Here is a 13,067-nt window from a genome sequence, read left to right as displayed (position 1 = left end):
TGGGTGCATGAAGGTAAGTTTCATACATTGGACTTTTATCTTTTCTTATAGATTTGTAGGAATTCTTTATATATGAGGATACTTCAAAAAGTTCATGGAAAAATAAGATTGAAAGATAACACAAATCTTTCCATGAACTTTTTGAAATACCCTTGTATGATAGTTGCTAATCTTTTGTCAGTTACATGCCCTGTGAATCTTTTCCCAAACTAAGATTTATCTTTCATTTTGTTTTCAATTTTTATTAAAGTAATAAAATGTATTTATTAAAAGTTTTAAATTTTAAGTTGATCATAATTATCAATCTTTTCCTTCTGCATTTGTGTTTTTTGTGTCTTTAAGAAAAACTTTCTAGGGCCGAGCCTGTGGCGCACTCGGGAGAGTGCAGCGCTGGGAGCACAGCGACGCTCCCGCCGCAGGTTCGGATCCTATATAGGAATGGCCGGTGCACTCACTGGCTGAGTACCAGTCACGAAAAAGACAAAAAAAAAAAAAAAAAGAAAAACTTTCTATGGCTGATTCTGTTGGTGGCCTCCAATATCCATCCTACTCTTCTTCTTTAGTAACAGAATTCCAGTTGTTAACTGGACATAGCACCACCAGATAAAAGACTACATTTCTTAGTTTCTCAGTTCTAGGTGGCTGTGACCATTATACTGACATCTGGCCAACGAAATGTGAGTGAAAGTGTTTTGTGGGACTTCTGGGACATTTCCCTTCCTCACCTCCTCATTCTGTCATCTAGACTGTGGATGTGATGGTTAGAGCTCCAGCAGTCATCTTGTACTTTGAGGTAACCTCAGCATGAAAGCATCATGTGGAGCATGGCAGGACAGAAAGTTAGAAGCCTCATTCTTGACATCACTGTAAATCAGTCATAATAGTTTTTCTGGCTTTGCTTTGTTTTGGTTTGTTTTTTGCCTACCTCTAGAGTGATTATACCTGGCACTGAAATAATGTTAAATATGAGAGAGTTTATTTAAGTCACTATTGTTTTGGGTTTTTCCAGTCTGATATATTTCTCAGTTCTATGTTTTCTTTTAAAAGTTTTACAACTTTACTTTTCACACATAGTTCTTTAATTCATCTGGTGTTGATTTTTGCTTGTGTAGGAGGTGGGAATCTAATTTTATTCTTTTTCCATATGGACAGCTAATTGTTCTAGCACCACTTTTTGAAAGTCCAAAACAAAATATAAGGTATTTTGGAATAAACTTACTAAAACCTGCTCAAGACCTTTATAGATAATGTTATAAAATTAACTTAAGGATGTAAATTTTTTTTCTTTCTTCTTTTTTTTTGGAAGGCTGGCCAGTAAGGGGATCCAAACCATTGACCGTGGTATTACCAGCATCATGGGGACATAAATTTTTTCATGAAGAGATATACCAGACTCATGGATGGCAAGGTAATTCTCCCCTAAATTAATCAATAAATCCAATGCCATCCAATGAAATCATGATGGATTTTTTCAAGTTATGTATGCAAAGATACAATAAAACAAAAACAAGTTAGGAAATTAGGGGAGATAAGGGCAAGATAATAAGAAAAAGCCAGAGGTGAGGGCTCCCGCAGTTGTCACAGGCGGGCCACAGAGTTCTCTTTGAACTTTTTGGCAACTGACCATGGTGGAAAACATGATAAGTTTTTATCCAAAAGATAGAAGCAAACCATTCCCCAGGCAAATATGGGTGCTCCTGAGGGGAATGGGGGTGGGGTGGGGGGAGCGGGATTGAGGGAAGGGGTGATAGCTAAGGGGCTTCTTTCTGGGAGGGATTGTTCTAAAATTGATTGTGGTGATGGAGGCACAACTCTGTGACCAAAACCCACTGAATTGTTGTGCACTTCAAATGGGTGAATTGCATGGTATGTAAATTATATCTCAATAAAGCTGCTAAAAGATAAAAGGGAAGTAACAGGAACACACAGTAATGTGAAGACAGGATTTGCGGCTTCCTGGCAAGGCCTCTGGGACAAATCTCCTCTAACTCAAGCCTGGGAAACTCAGTGGGCTGACTTGCTGAAATGGGTTGTTACCTAAAAGTTCCCTAAAAGTCTGGAACAGCCGGACAGCATTGCCTGGGGTCTTGGCTTGGGAATAGCGGGGCTGAAGGTCATATTGGCATTAATTAGCTGGTAGCCAGAACTCATCCAGCCCCTGGGAAAGCCATGTCCTCTGCCTACAGGACGGTGCTTACATTCTTGTTTGTTTGCTTTCCTCTTTTATTGAAGTATTACATACAGAAAAATACACAAATCATAAGTGTATGTAGCATGTAGAATTTTCATAAGCCAAATACGTCCATGTCATCAGCTTCTAGATCAGGAAATAGAACACACCATGTCCCCAGAAGCCCCCTCCTACCTCCTTCTAGTCTCTACCCAGCCCCCAGGGATTTCCGGTGGCAGAGATCACCGTTGCCTTATGTAGATGGAATCCTACAGCTTGTACTGTTTTGTCTGGCATTGCTTTTTTTTCACAGACCTACTACTTTTTTTTTTTCTTCCAAAAAGATGACTAGTAAGGGGATCTTAACCCTTGACTTGGTGTTGTCAGAACCACGCTCTCCCAAGTGAGCCATGTGCCGGCCCAGATCTACTACTTTTTTTAACTGCTACTTTTCTGTACTTTATAACTGGGGTGAGGGGTGGACAGAGGTGAGACAAGCCTGAGAGATGGACATTCGAGGGGCTCCTAGTGTCTGGTGTTGTTGCTGGCAGGGAAGTGCTGGGGAGGAACCCAATTGGCTGGCTTGAGTCCTGAGCTCATCTGGGACCCCAAAGATGATCAGTGTTTGGGATTAACTCTCAAGAGCCAGCTGCTTTTTGGCCTTCAGCTCATCAGGGGGATCCTTGCACAGTAGAGTCTATGTGCATCATGGGAACGGTGCCCCCTGGAGTTGTGTAACATGGAAGCCCAGTCATCACACGGCCCTGCTGAAAATAGGCCTGGACCATTAGGCAAATCAGTGTCAGAGCAGAGTGGGGTAAAGCAGAGCCAGGGGCCTGGCATAGACCCTCTCCTGCCCTCCCTCACACCAATCATCTAGACTCCAGCATCAGATCAGAGCACGGATATCACCTGGAAGACAGGTCCATTGGTGGGACCTCCTGCCCAGAATCCCCTGTAGGTTTGGGACACACTCCTGGCATAATCTGCCCTGACTCCAGTGGCCGTGGATGTCAGAGACAACAGATTCTAAAACATGCAAGTCTTTAGAGGAAACCCAGGTGGCATGAGATTCTAGGCAGCCACATGCTTTAGGAAATCAAGGGTGACGTTTGCACAGATGGGCCAGTGAGAGACTAAGGAAAGGGAAGCCATAGCCTCTTGAATCTCCTGGAGTGCATTTTTAAGGAAAAGCACTTGTAAAAGGACAGGGAGATCCATGGGGCAGCCTGCAGGGTGCCTGCAGGGACAGCCGGGGGACTGTAACATCTGACCCTCCTCAAATATACTGTGGGGTTCTGGAGGCAGGACTGGGAGACAGGGACAGGGAGCAGAGGGCACGGGCCCCAACCACACTGCCTGGGTTTGCCATCCCTCCTGCCATTCGCTGGCCATGTGCCCCTGGGCACGTGCCTATCCATCTGCAGAGCAGGGCTGGTGGGCACCACAGAGCACTGGCTGCACTGGGTTTTGAGAGGAGTGAACACCTGGAAAGTTAAGGAGTCATGGCTGAGAAAAATAAATATTTGAGCCTGAGAAAATGCAAGAGCCAGCAAAGTTTGAAGAATTTTTTTTTAAATCATGAAAAATAGTTAAGCTGAAATAAGTAAAAGACTAGCCCCAATAAGATGAAAACTTTATATGTGAGAGGGCTGAGGTATGATACAAAGTTACAATCAGCAAATACAAAATGAAAATTAACAACTAGGAAGTTGGGCTTAAAAGTTACTCTTCACAAGACGTGAAAGTTAAGAGGTTTAAAATAAAGATAAAATTGGGCCAGCCCCGTGGCTCACTCGGGAGAGTGCGGCACTGACAGCACCCAGGCCGCGGGTTCGGATCCTATATAGGGATGGCCGGTGCGCTCACTGGCTGGGTGCGGTGCAGAGGGCACCAAGCCAAGGGCTGCGATCCCCTTACCAGTCACAAAATAAATAAATAAATAAAATAAAGATAAAGTGGCAAAATGAATGTGATGTAAGAAGATAGGAGATCAAAGTCTCAACTCTGGGATTAAAGGATTAAAAATACGAATGGTAAAGACTTAAGAGTCTAAGACAACACAGGCAAGTACCTGTGAGGAGCACAGGTCGTAGATGAAAACCTGGCATCACGAGTGAAGAAAATCACGCTTATTTTCTAAATGAGATATAAACTTTAAAGTAAAGAGGACTAAGAGCAAAACCTGTTTTTAAGGAAACAGCTAAAAGCTTGAAGGTTCCAAAGATGGTCAAATAAACTCAGATTGAAAGAAAAAAATGAGGACAATTAAATGATTTGCCAAGGTTACAGAAACAGTAACATTTTTTAGAACGGAGGTGAAATGTGGGAGTGTTTGGAGTTTGGAGCTCAGGGAGGGAAGCTAAAGAGGGGGGCAGGACTGAAGATTTAAGTGTGCGTGTATGATCAATCCACTGGACAGCTACTCGGTGAGCACCTGCTGTGTGCCAGGCACTGAGCTGAGCCAGAGACGTGGGGTGGGGGGTGAGAGATGCCGGTCAGAGGACACAGAATTTCATTTAGACAGGAGGAATGAGTTCAAGAGATCCATCATATACCGTGGTGACTATAATTCATAACAATATATTGTGTACTTGGAAATGGCTGAGAGTAGATTTAAAATGTTGTAACCACAAAAAACCGACAAGCATATGAGGTGACACATTTTATTTAGCTTGATTTAGCCATTCCACAGTGTATGCATATATCAAAACATCATGTTGCACACCATAAATATATACAGTTTTTATGTGTCAATTTAAAAAGGGGTTAGAGACATGGGCGAGTCAAACCCGGTGCTCTCTCCTGCAGAGAGGCAGGTGTGAAACAGATCCCCTGTGTATGTCCCTTCAGACTGTGGTCTGTGCTGCGAAGGGGTTGAGAGTGTTCCCTGCTGGGGAGAAAAACTGTGTGTGCGTGCATGTGTGTGTGTGTGTGTGTGTGTGTGTGTGTGTGTGTGTGTGTGTGTGTGTGTGTGTGTGTGTGTGTGTGGTCATTTGGAAAGCCTTATCTGAGGCTGTGGGGTTTAAGCCAGGATCTGAGGCTGACCCCAGGGGGCAGGGTGCCTGAAGGAGCGCTGGATGGGAATGGGGAATAAAGAACAGAAAGAGATGAACATGAAGTCCAGGGATAGGACCCAGCAAGGAGGCAAATGCAGATGCTCCTGGCAAATTCCAGGCTGGAGGCTCCTGGGAAATCCAATGCAAAGTGGCCTGTGTGGGCCAGAGAAGAGAGGAGGCTGCAGCCAGGAGAGGGAGGCCATCAGGGGCATCTAGATGGGTGCTGGAGCAGTCCCAGAGACAGCAGCCCCTGCCTTCTGCTGCTATGCTTGAGGCAAAGAGCAGAAAGCCTTCCCCGAGGTTACAGAGAAGACTCTAGAACAAAGCCTCCTGGTTATCTGCCCTATACCATGTTGCCTCCCAAATTTACACTTCAGTCTTAAGACATTTTTCAGCCGCTGTCAGGGAGTAGAAGAAGGACCAGGTTGAGCACCCAGAGTTGAGGTTGGCAAGGGGAGCGATGGCAAGTTTAGGACAGAGAATCCAGGCCTAGGAGGCAGCTAGCTCCACAGAGCGGGCAGAGTCTGATGCTGGGAGGGGGCGTCATCCTGCAGGGAGGAGAGGAGGAAGGCTGGGTGGAGCCCTCGCCTTCAGGGGTCCTGCAGATGGGATGAGTGTCCACTCCCTAGCTGGCTTCTGTCCCAGCAATAAGTGTGTGGACACAGATGGAACCTTATAGAAAGGCCTGGACCAAATGGGAGGCCACAGGGGCAGGAGCTCTAGGGCCAGGAGTCAGGGCATCTGGGTCCCCACTCTGGTTCTGGCTTTTGAACCTGGCCATACGCTTCTGTCTCCCCCTTGGCATCCATGGAGACTGACTGGACCAGATGGTGGACCGACTTGCAGCAGTGAGAGGGCTGAGGGTGACACCTGGTGTTGAGTTGGAAGCATCACAGTCAAGGCTTGGCTGCTGTGTCCCCCTGGGGCCTGGGGTGTGTGGTTTCACCCACCCTGCAGTTTCCACTCAGAAAGCCAATACCTCCCAACCAGAACTGGAAGGGTCTGACCAATGTCTCCCCAGACAAGCAAAGAAAAGAGGGGAAGAGGGACAGGAGGAGTTTAAGTTCCTGAGCTCCCTGCCCCCTCCACATGACAGATACCCCCAAACACTCCAAGTTCTATTTAATCTTCCTAAAGTGGGACCCAGGGCCTCACATGGCCCCACCCCAGGAGGAGTGACCCAGAGAAGGATGCCTCCCCCAACCCCTGCCCAACTCATGATTTGCTTCTGTGACCCCCATGCCTGGGGATCATGCTCCCACTTTACAGATGAGGAAACTGATGCTAAGGGAGGGAAGGGCCTTGTCCAGAGCCACTGTCTGGTTAGTGCCCAAGGCAGAGGTGGAACCTGGGTCTCAGCCACTGCATGGTGCTGCCTGTTGATCACAAACGTAGGGCCCTGTGATCTATAATGCACTCTTAGGTGATTCACCCACATCAGGAATATAAAAGGAGACCCCAGCTGTTGGTGCTGAGAAAAAATCAGGGAGAAAAATTGCTTTAGAGCAGGGTTTCTCAACCTCAGCACAGCTGATATTCTGGGCCGGATAATTCTTTGTTCTGGGGGGGGGGTGTCCTGTGTATTGTAGGGTATTTGGCAGCACCCCTGGTCTCTACCCACTAGATGCCAGTAGCAACCTCCCAGTTGTCACCATCAAAAGTGTCACTAGACATTACCAAATATCCTCTAAAGAACAAAATTACCCCCAGTTGAGAACCACTGGCCTGGAGAGAGCTGATTGGTGTATCCCACCTTCCAGGCAAGGGTGGGGTTGCTATCCCCTAACTGAAGTCTCAGAAGAGGGGCTTTAAACAGAAGCCTTGGAGAGCTTGCTATGTCTTCCTGGCAGTGTGCTAAGTGCCTGAGATTTTAAGTCCTGAATTGAGACTCTGTGATTGCAATGACCTCAGTATTCTCTCACCTTTGCTATTGGAGTGGAGGGACCTGCCCAAGATTTCATCCAGTGACAGGTGCAGGGCCACCCCCACCTGAAGAGATTTAAGGGCAAATTGGGAGAAAAAAAGTAAAGTTGCCATTATGATTATACCCTGTGAGTCTTGCTTGGATCTTTGTCTTTGGTGTTCTGCAAATTCCATATAATGTGCCTACGTGTGGATTTCTTTTTAGTTATAATGCTTGAGATTCTTTGTACGTCATATTATTGTCTTTCATCAATTCTGGAAGTTTCTCAGCTGTTTCCTCTTTAAATAATGCCTCTCTTCAATTTTCTTTTGGAGACCCCAAATATTACATACTATGTGATTCCACTTAGATGAAACTTAAGAATAAGCAAAACTCCTGTATGGTGATAGCAGTAGAAATAGTGGTTATGTCTTGGGAGGTCGCATATGGGCTGGGAAAGAGCACAACAGAGCCTGCCTGGAGTGGAAATGTTCTCAATTCTGGTCTGAGTGGTGATTATACTGTTATAAAACTATGGAAAAACTCATCAGTCTGGATACCTAACATTTTTGTGTTTTACTGCTCCTAAGTTATACCTCGATAAAAAAGAAAAACAAAAAACTTACGAAATATCCCAAACATCCAAAAAATGACACAGAATCATACTTTAAAAGAACACTTGAAAAATAACAACACCAATTCCATTGAAACCTTAAGTATAGATGGTTCCTCTCCCTCCGCAGCCCCTTACTCCATCCTCAACCCAGATAACCTCCAATCTGAATCCAGTGTTTATCATCTTCTTCATGGTGATTACACTGGAAAGTTAGGAGAGGCTGCGTGATAGGTTCTCCACCTGTAGTGGATCAAATTATGTCCCCCCGAACTCATTGAAGCTTGAATTGTCCCCCAAATTTTATGTATTAGAAACGTGGCCCCCACTGTGACTGTTAAGAGTGTGGGAAATCCTACTATGGTCATTGAAAGGTGGGGCCTTGAAGAGGTGATTGGATTGTAGGACCGTGCAGTAGTGAGTGGATTAAAAATGGTGGTCACGGGTGTGGTTGTGAGGGCTCTATAAGAAGAGAGAAGAGAGTCTGTCTCTCTCTGCTGTCTCGTTCCCTCCATCTTGAAATGTGAGACTCTTGAGTCACTGTTGCCACCACCAGATGGACTTTGGACTTCCTAGGCTCAGAAACTGTAAGCAATAGATTTCATTTTTCTTTATAAATCACCCAGTTTCAGGTATTTTGTTATAAGCAACAGAAACAGACTAACACACCACCCTAAACTGGTCTTTATTGCTTTTCCCTTCTATTTGAAAGTTTAAGGTCTTGGCAGTTCAGTATGTTCAATGGTGAGACTTATCAGAAAATTGTTTTTTCCTGGACAAAAAAAACCCAGAAGATCAAAACCCTCTCAGAGTAGCCACAGCCTCCCAGCAGATGGGAACATCCATTCATTAGTCCATCATTCTCTGGAAGAATCGTAGTCTGGACCACCCTCATTCTCTTCCAGCTCCAAGCCACGCGCTTCCTGGAGCAAAGAGTCATCTGCTCCCACTTTGTTTGCAGCATCCTCCGAAAACCGGATGTGTCAAGATTATGATCTGTTTCAAATTGCTGCATCCCACTTAGTTAATTTTTTCCCCCTTATTATTCTTCTTTCGCTCATTTCTTTTTAATTTCCAAGAGTTCTACATCAAACTTGGCCATCCCACTTAGGAAATTCTCAACTGTAATAGGCGTGCCATGAAATCATTGCTTTTTGGCTCCTGCTTCTTTTTATTTTTTTTCTTCCTCCCTTCTAGCTTTTTTTTTTTTTTTTTTTTTTCCCTTCTAAAAGATGACCAGTAAGGGGATCTTAACCCTTGACTCGGTGTTGTCATAACCCTTGACTTGGTGTTGTCAGCACCACGCTCAGCCAGTGAGCTAACTGGCCATCCCTATATAGGATCCGAACCCGCGGCCTTGGTGTTATCAGCACCACACTCGCCCGAGTGAGCCACGGGCCAGCCCCTCTAGCTTTCATTTGATCTAGTATTTCATTTTATTTTTCTTGCACAACTGACACTAAAGTAAAAATTTTCACCCCATAAGGGTTTCTTCTGCCTGTAATGCTGATAATTTAAAAAATGTGAGACGTCCTTGTCTTCTAGATTTTCCCGGGATATTTCATTAAAGGGTGATTCATTGGGGTATTTTTCACCGGAAACTTGACGGGGGGTTGGACAGCTTCATCATTTTCTTCAGCCTCGGATGTCAATAACAATGAAGCTGAGTAATAATACCATGTAACGACACTTTCAAACCCCTCTCCACTCATCTCTTAATATCCCTTAGCACAGAGGCACTGCTGGTGAGAGAGTCACCAGCTCACTGCATCAGAGACATCAGTGCCAGAATCTGTCAGAGTGGCCCTGGCTGCTGCCTGTAAATGGCCCAGGCACCAAGATGGTATGCTGAAGCTGGAACTGCGGCCATAGGCACAGAGTCTCAGGCTGGGAGACCTGGGCCCAAAGCCAGGCCAAGCCTGCTGAGCAATAGTGCATGCTGTTCCCTGCCTGCCCCTAGTTCCGTGTTTGACTCCTTTATAACTTTTCAGTCAAGCGACATCAAACAGGTTCATCTGCCCCCCATGCAGCCTCCCCTCTGCCAGCAGTCTAGTGCAGTTGTTGAAATGGTTCTTTATTCTGTTAACATGATAAATTGCACCAACCGATATTTTTCCCTGAAATTATCTGATCAAATAAAACTATTCATATATCACTATTTAACGAAGATTCCTAATACATTCAGGTGCTCATATTAATAAATCACACTCCTCCTGTGGAAACCATGGCAACTATCATAATGTAAGATTTCTTTAAAAAAATAAATAACCTATTGAGGTGAAGTCCATAGAACAAAATGAATCATTCCACAGAGGTCCTCAGTGACATTTAGGATGTTCACAATGTTATGCAACTACCACCTCTGTCTCGTTCGACAACATTTCCGTTGCTCTGAAGTAAAACCCCATATCCGTTAAGTAGTTTCTCCCAATTTCCCTTCCCCTCAGCCCCTGGAAACCAGCAACCAGCCTTCTGTCTCCTTGGATTTATCCATGGATATATCATGTAAATGGAATCATACAGTAAATGACCTTTCATGTCTGGCTTCTTTCACTTAGCATGATGCTTTGGAGGTTTCTCCATGTTGCTGCATGTATCGGTATTTCATTCCTTTTTGTGGCCAAATAATGCTCCATTATATGGAGACACCACATTTTGTTTTTCCATTCATCAGTTGATGGACATTTGTGTTGTTTCCACTTTTTGGCTGTTATGCATAATACTGCTGTGAATATCTGTGTACAAGTTTTTGTGTGGACATGTTTTATCTTGGGTATATACCTGGAAGTAAAATTGCCGAGTCATAGGATAACTCTACATTTGACATTTTGAGAAACTGCCAAGGTGTTTTTCAAAGTGGTTATTCCATGCTACACTTGCTCCAGCAATGTGTGAGAGTTCCAATTGCTCTGCCTCCTTGCTAACACTTGTTATTAACTCTCTTTAATTTTTAGCCATCCCAGTGAAGGTGAAGTGGTATCTCATTTTGGTTTTGATTTGCATTTTCTTAGTGACTGACAATATTGAGCACCTTTTCATGTGCCTGTTGGCCATTTGTATGTCTTCTTTGGAGAAATGTGTATTCAGATCCTTTGCCCATTTTAAAATTAGGTTATCTGTATTTTTATCGTTGAGCTGAAAGAATTCCTTATACACTCTGGATACTAGACCCTTCTCAGATATATGATTCGCAAATATTTTCTCACGTTTAGTGGGTATCCCGTGATGTACAAACATGTTACATTTTGATGAAATGCAATTAATCTATCCCCATCCCTCTTTGATTGCTTTAGTTTCATATCTCATTGGCTGATTCCAGGGCTGGGGCAGGGAAAATACAAGGTGAGCCTGGAGCATCTTGTAGGATCAAAAAGTGAGGAAGTGCTTGAAAAACAGAAGGATGAGGGCATGTCAAAGGGGCAGAGGAACCAACTAAAAGAGCTGCCAATGGCCGATGCTAGAACAACTTGAGCAACAAAATAAGTAATGATAGCACCGGATCATGACCCTAAGTATAATGTATCCATAAGTCCATACTGATATAAATAAATAATTGGATACGTAAGTAAATGGGGGAGAAGAAATCTTTCTTGCAGAAGAATTCCGTAATAAATGTAGAAAGAATGAGGGAGACAGAAAATCACTATTAGAATATCACAGCAGTAACTGCTGCAGGCAACATCCATCAATGGATGCGCAACTCAGAGCTGAAGTGTAAGGAGAAACAGGATATTTGCATCACCTCAAAGTATCTCTTACAAAATATTTATGAATTACAAAGGGAAAAAGAGTAGTAGTATGGGGGAGAATCCTGGGGCATGTCACCTTAATCCAGTGTCAAGGCTGGCATCCCCAGGAAGAAGCCATGTCAGCATCAGGTCCTCCCTGGTTGGATGCACTGAGGGACATCGCCTCTGTGCTGTCCTGCCCCAAAATGCACAATCTCAGTAGAATCAGGAGAAAATGCCAGATAAACCTTAATTTAGGAGACACGATGAATAAATGCAGCGTGGCACTCTGAGAGGGTCCTGGGACAGGAGAGGGCACTGATGGCAAAACCAGTGAAATCTGAATGGAGCCCACACTGCAGCTGAGAGTGTCATAGCAACATTCATTTGCTAGTTTGGATCACTGTGCTGTGGTTAGGCAAGATGCTGATGCTGGGGGAGCTGGCAAAGGGTGGATGGGAAGTACATTATTTTCGCATTTCATCTGTAAATCTAAAATGATCTCAAAATAAAAAAGTTAAAAAAGAAAAGTCAACCCAGCGATGGTGTATCCACAGCAGCCAGCTCCCAGCCCTCTCGGAACCCCAGACCTGGCCTGGGGGAGACCCTGGCCTGCCACTAGCTCCTGGAGCTTCGAGGCAGGGATGCCGCGGTGGGCCAATGAGATGTGCTGAGCTCTTGGGGCTCTTCCTGCACCTGGTGAGCAGGCCGTCCCCCACTGATCTGACCCATAAAACTGACCCATCAAGGGCTGCCCCAAGCTGGGGGCAGGGGCTCCCAGGGACCACAGATGCTCACCTGCCTGCTTGGCATCTGCACACGCAGAGGTGGGCAGAGGGGAGGGAACACCCAGGCGGAGCCTCCAACCTAAGGCTGTGCAGGGTTCACTCAGACACCACTGTGCACGAGGTCTGTGTTACTTTATCCATTTCACAGATGATGAATCTGAGGCTCAGGGAAATGGAGCAGTGGGATTGAGCCCATAGCCAGAGGGTGGCAGGCTGAGCTGGACCCCAAGGGTGTCCAGTGTCTGTGCTCTTCCCAAGGCTGTGCTGTCAAGACCCCACCCCCACCCCTCCAAGGTGGCAGGCAGTCTCTGAAGGGTCAAGGCTGTCCTCCAGGCCTTGGAATTACACACACCTCCCCAAACCCCAGACATCCTCCTGGAGTCCCCTGACCTTGAGGATAAGCCCGTGAAGGCAAGGGCTCTGCACATCCATCCATCACCAACACCCAAGGGCCCCTCACGCTCGTTCAGGTCCCCTTCTTCCATCCTGCCCCTCCTATGGCATGCCGGGGCAAAAGCTCAGAGTGCTTCTTCCTGAGATCCGCCTTACATCCCACACACCTCAGCCCTGGCAACAAAGTCAGCCTTGGCTCCAGCTCATCACCCCTTTCTCTTGCCCTGCTCCTCCCTCCCTTCCTCCCCCATCCAGCACCCACTTCCTCATGGCCCGGAGGCTCTGTCCTCCGGTGAGCATGTGTGAGTGAGGGTCTGCTCTTCTCTGACCCCAGGTCCTTGGTGTGGAGTTCCCACTGAAGGTCAAACAAGTCGAGGAAACCCTTCACCCGGGGGAGAGTGACACCCTCAGCA

This window comes from Cynocephalus volans, chromosome 3 (assembly GCF_027409185.1).
Source record: "Cynocephalus volans isolate mCynVol1 chromosome 3, mCynVol1.pri, whole genome shotgun sequence".
NCBI lineage: Eukaryota > Metazoa > Chordata > Mammalia > Dermoptera > Cynocephalidae > Cynocephalus > Cynocephalus volans.
Note: the sequence above shows the minus strand (reverse complement) of the source record.